We start from the raw sequence: 6,197 nt of genomic DNA, 5'->3' as shown, positions 1-6,197 counted from the left end.
TGGGGACGGGCGGAGGGGAGCGAGGCGGGCGGGGAGGGCTGGAGAGGTTGGGTGCGCTGGTGCGTTTCACTTTCCCATTGTGAAAGTGGGATGCAACTGGCCCCCTTCCTCATCCTCTTCCTCCGCCCTCCGCGTCCTGCCCGCCAGCCCGCCCTCGCTCCACGCCCATCTCCCCTCCCCTCTTCATTCGGTGAGATGGGGAGGAGGGAGGTCTCGTAATTTGGGTTACTGTGTAGGTGGCCTCTTTCATCTATTCATAACAAAGCTCAGCCGCCTGCCGCTACCGCCGCGGCCGCCGCCGTCGCCCCTTGGCTCGCCCCGGGCTCCCGGGGCGCGCTAACGGCGCACGGAGCGGGCTCCCGCGCTCGTCCGCCCGAGGGGCTGCTCCAACGCCCGGGTTTTGTTTACGAGAGCAGCTGGGGGGATATGCACGGCGTCGGGAGAGAAGACCCCGGGTGTGAAAGAGTCGCAGGGGAGGCCCGGGGCTGGGGCCACAGGGAAGCTGCGAGGGCGGCTGACAGGTGGAGGGCGGCGGGAGGGAGGCCCCAGTGAGGAGCGCGGGAGACGTGGCCGAACCGGAGGCTCCGAGGACCAAGGTGCCCCTGTGACACAGAGGTTTCCCCGGGTGAGAGGAGCGGGGTGGGAGAAAGGCAGGCGCCACGCTCTCGTTCTGGACAATCCCCGTGGGAGGGAGGCCCCAGTGAGGAGCGCGGGAGACGGGGCCGAACCGGAGGCTCCGAGGACCAAGGCGCCCCTGTGACACAGAGGTTTCCCCGGGTGAGAGGAGCGGGGTGGGAGAAAGGCAGGCGCCACGCTCTCGTTCTGGACAATCCCCGTGTCTGGAGCTCCCATATTTTAAAAGATTCTCCAATCTCCCTTGGCAACGGAGTCCTAGGCTGTCAAACCTAGCACTTAGAAAGTTCTGCTCACCATCTAACCTTAATGATCATGGTTAACATTTATTGAGCACTTACTACGTGCTGGGCGCTGTTCTAAATTCACCACATGGATTAAGACTCATTTAATACTCATAACAACCATATTAATTAGTGGCTGTTAAAGTCGAGGAGAATGATCGTGGAGAGGTTGTGGAACTTGCTGGGGTCCCACTGCTGGTACAGGACAGAGCTGAGATTTGAATCACGCCTAGCTCTAGGGCCTCTTACTGTCCCGCTCTAGTAGGTGCCACCTGTGGCCATTATGGTACCCCCAGAGATCATTCTTTGCAGTGGGAATGAAAAGTTCTACAAGTTAAATGCTCCAACTGGCCTCACCCTCCCCAGCCCAGCCTTCTAATTAATAAGGTACTCTTATTTCCCTAGAGGCTCTCTGTCTGTTTCATCATTTCCCACCTTCTATCCTCTGGACGCGCTGAGATCTCACCTCCTCACCCAGGGGGCAAAGCAGCTGGTTGCCCCCCAGAGCCACCAAGAATTTCCAGAGTACCGCGAATCATTGCACACTGGGGAGTAGGCTCATGATTTCTCAGAAGGGGGCTTCCAGTGGATGCACAAGTTCCTCCCAGGTTCCTGCGGCAGCTGGTGGCACCATCAGCACCCTTATAATCTGGCAGGTGAGCCAGTGGGTGCGGGAAGTGTCCTATGGATCCCAATGGATCCTTGGGAAATGATCTCTGTTCATTTCCAGGTTATTTCCAAGCCAGAGGCCCCAGGGAGGACAACTGGCTGTTGTCTCCTTTCTTCCTTCCCTCCAAATTCCTCAGTTCTAGATGGAATCTGTTGGGGGAGGGAATGGGATGAGGTGGCTGTTTTCAGTTTCTGAGTCCTGTTGATGGAGCAGCCATTGCAGGTTTTAAACTTCTACAGCAATGCTTCAAGTTCTCTCCAGTGCTGAGGGATAAGGCAGGAGCTCTGGAAGGCTTAAGGAAAGGAGGGTGCAGCTGAGAAGCAGAAGAGAAGCGTGAGTTTCTGCCCTAAATGTGCAGGTGAATGACCACATCATTCCAGCAGTGGCTCTCCTATTCTGAATTTGAGTGGTCATCTCTCCATTCATAAGCTGCTCGTTTGAAATTGGATAACATTATCTTTGCCTGCCAGTAGGCAGCAGATGCTTTCCCACGAGATATATGGTCACTCTGTGCTGTGACGGTGGTGGTTGAAGTGTCAATGAGGAGTGTGGAGGAAGGGGAAAGGCCTGAGATACTGGCTTGATGTTAACCAGGGGATCTTAGGCAAGACAAATCGGATGCTTTACCTGCTCCAAAATATTAGTCCTCACTCTCCCATTCCCTATCCACCTGGAATGTTTTAAGAATTTTTGCATTACTGGAAATGAGAAAAGCCGTATTTTAAAAACGTGCACCAAAGCTCATAGACCCCTGCACAGTATAGTAGGGAATTTATGCACTGGTAATTTAATAATTTCCCCAGGGAATGATGAAGAACACAATGACCTTTACTGCCTTTGTGAACTGGCTGTGGCAGTGTCGTTATGTGCTGAGACCCAAGAGTTCAATTCCATTCCAGAGATAGTTTTACTTCACTGGAAACTAAGTCATTTCTCTAAGTCCTGTGGAGTTGGTACAATCAGTTGCAGACCATCTTGGGAGCTATTTGGATTAAACATACACTATGGTGCAGCATTTTGATCACTACTCAACTCATTGCTGCCTCGTTTTGAAAAAGAAACATCTTAAAAATACTGCCAGCGAGAAGTACAAATGGCTTTGATGGGTACAGTTTCTTGCCATTCTCCTTTGACCAGAAGCCCCACTCTTGAGAGCAGGCTTATTTTCCTCCCATTTAATTGTATGCAGACTCCTACGGTGAAAGAAATCAGAATCTGTGCTTACTTTTTGGCATGAAAAATGTAGGCGACTAGGAAGCATATAAATGCATTCTTTGCTGATTCTACCTCATTTTGTACAAACATGTTTGCCCCTTCCCAATTTTCTTGTGTACTAAAGCTCCACCTTCAGGACACAAGTTCACATTTGAAAAGTATGGGAAATATGAAAACCGAAATAAATATTTAGGCTTGTGGGTTCTGTATCTCTTTGATCTCTTTCTCGTGGACACCACTGTCTGGCCTAAAGGTGGAAATTCCATCAGTGACAAAGCTTCCCTCTGTAACTGGCCAACCCCTTCTTGTTGGGTGTCACTTAACCCATTTCGGAACTCCTTGTAGCACAGCTGGCTGAAACCCAACCAAAAAGAAGATGGTGCAGATTTATCCTCCAGACAGAGGACTGCTACCACGGAAACAGGCAGTTCAGACTGATTCCGAGCAGTTTTATTTGCAGCGTGCACTAGATGAGAAAGTCTTCATAATGAGAAAATATCAACTCCCTCAGGCACTGAAGGCAATCTAGGTTAACCAGGCCATCCACAATCAGACTCATTTCTGCTGGACAGGACTTTACAGATTCAATATTTCCTGCCGAGGCTCTGGACATTTTCAGTAGGCAATTGGTCACAGTCACAAGATGGCTATCACGGGTGCTTCAGTTTCCTTTCTGACTTTTTAATGACTGGGCTGGAAGAAGTTGAAAGCAAAATATTAGTTCTGATGGCCAACAAATTCTCTCTAATGTCTTGTCTATGGAGCTTCAGACCCCTGGGCAGAATTTGCGAAATGACCCAGTGGGTCAAATAGTAGCAGTGTTGTCCTTCTAGGATTTGGGACAGGCCACTTCCCCTCCTCAGCTTTGTCATATCTCTGTGGTCTTCTACATGGAGCCCCTTATCAAAGCACCCAGCTACATTTAGTAGCTGACAAGAAAAATAAATGAGCCTGTCTCCTTCCTGGTCTGCTGGTGAGTTAGTAGATGGTTGAAAGTAGAATGGAGGAAGAGCTGTTTAATAAGTTTGACTTGATGCGGAGAGACAAGTTGAACACAGTTCAATCAACACGAAATTCAGTCAACCACGACACAGTTAAGATGCAGCTAAAGGAGCTCAGAGCCTCGTTCTCTCTGCCTAACCAACATGGCCCCTGATGATTGTAGAGCATTCTTATCCTTGGTGATAGTGTCCCTGTGCCTTTGGTGAAAGAGATGAAGGCTCAGGGATGTTCTTTCAGTGGGTGGAACTTGGGTTCACCCTAGTATCCCAGTTGTCCTTTCCCATGTCATGGCTTAACAGCTCACAGCCATTGACCAGCAGAGTTACAATTGCAGACAGGAGAATGGAGTGGGACATACAAGAAAACAGTCCTGCACCCAAGGTCCGATGATTTTCTTTTCTTTTCTTTTTTTTTAAAGATGACCGGTAAGGGGATCTTAACCCTAGACTTGGTGTTGTCAGCACCACGCTCACCCAGTGAGCAAACCGGCCATCCCTATATGGGATCCGAACCCGGGGCCTTGGTGTTATCAGCACCACACTCTCACAAGTGAGCCACAGGCTCCACGCTCAGCCAGTGAGCTAACCGGCCATCCCTATATGGGATCCGAACCCGGGGCCTTGGTATTATCAGCACCAAACTCTCACAAGTGAGCCACAGGCCGGGGCCTTGGTGTTATCAGCACCACACTCTCACAAGTGAGCCACAGGCTGGCCCCCGATGATTTTCTTTAGGGTAAACAAGGGCTTTCACTGAGTTTTAGGGATAGATGAGCTATGGCCTATGGAAAGAACGTAAATTGTCAGATGTTTTTAAGAGCCCGTGGTGTCTAAGGACATCATTCTAGCACTCTAGTACACACATCTCAGGTGGTGGATGCAGTGTCATGAAGTTCCTCTTGAGCCTTTTCTCCAAAATATTCACCCAAACCATCAGTGGTTAAGAATTTGAAACCATTACCTGTTGGAAGCAAAATATGGTAAATCATCAGCCATCACAATGTTTTTCCAGACCGGCTGGAGCTCACCCTGCATGAAGTATGCAAACTCATCAGTTAATTACTTCTTCAGACTTGGGGAATCTGTGTAACTTGAGCAGTCTCTTGAAAATCAAGCTTTTCTCTGATTTTCATGAGATTCAAGTCTGTCACTGCTTGTATTTTCCTTGCTGTTCTTAGGAAATAAGAAGCCAAAAGCATTGAGGACTAGACACAATATGCTGATCCCTCCTTAATACGATGTCATTTCCCTTGTCTCCACTCTCCCGTCACAGCTCTGAATCTCCCTGTCCATGTAATCCTAGGTCCCTAGTCCTCCGATGACTGGCAGCTTGGCATAAACCCATTCAAAGAGAAGAGCTGCCAGAAACCAGGCCTTCATATTAATAATAACTCAAACTCTTGAAATGAATAGCAGAAGATAAGATAAACACACAGATAACTTCAAGCCGCTTGTACTTCCGCTTCCTTGAGATTCTGGTGGGGATATGCTCTGAGCCAACAGCGAACTTGCTGGACTTTGCAATGAGCAGTCTTGTGCTCTCCACCAAGATGCTGCCCCTTCTCATTTGTATGTCCTCGTCACTCCATGGAAAATATTTTCACTAAGGTAGGGAGGAAGTAGCCAGTATCAGCTTTGAGCATGGGCTGTTACTGGCAGGAATTCAGCATGTGGTCCCGGGGCGGGGCAGTCATCACCCACATTGGGAATGGCGCTGAGAGTATGGGGGTCCGAACAGCACATTTCTCAGACTCTTGGCTTCATGCACAGAATCCCAAATGTAAAGCCCACGGAAGACTGAGCCTTTGCCTCACTTTTCTATCCCTGTTTTTTTTTTTCAAGAAAACCTTTATCAAGGTATGATTGACATACAAAAAGCTGTGCCTGTTTAATGTACACAACTAGATGAGTTTGGAGGTGAGTATACACTGGGGAAACCATCATCCCAATCTATTCTGCCCCTTTTCTAGTCCTTCGTATTTATGTCTGTTCTCCATCTGTGCTGGATAGTCTCCATTTCTCCCTACAGACCATTTATCCACTCCTCTGCATCCTACTGTATACACACAAGTTGGACATCTTTCAATGTGCCCCTTGCCTTGTGGCTTCTGGTTGGATTCAGTCCATGGGAAGCCCAGCAGGAGATTGGGATGGATAGCCAGGGTGAAGTTTGGATATTTATTCCCCCAGCCCCCTCCTTGCTGATCCTCATTCTGGCCATGGCTGTGTCCTTCTCAAAGGCCATAGATCCTGTCGGCAGTCCTCTCTCACAGCTACAGGTATAACCACAGCCATCGGTGGGTTCAATGACCACTCCCTAACCCTACTCTTCATGCCTATGGGACTCAATAACTCCCACTGTTGCTAGCCTTTGCCCATTCCTCAGCTGTGGTC

This window comes from Galeopterus variegatus, unplaced genomic scaffold, assembly GCF_000696425.1.
Source record: "Galeopterus variegatus unplaced genomic scaffold, G_variegatus-3.0.2 Scaffold1368, whole genome shotgun sequence".
Classification (NCBI taxonomy): domain Eukaryota; kingdom Metazoa; phylum Chordata; class Mammalia; order Dermoptera; family Cynocephalidae; genus Galeopterus; species Galeopterus variegatus.
This window is presented reverse-complemented; position numbering follows the sequence as displayed.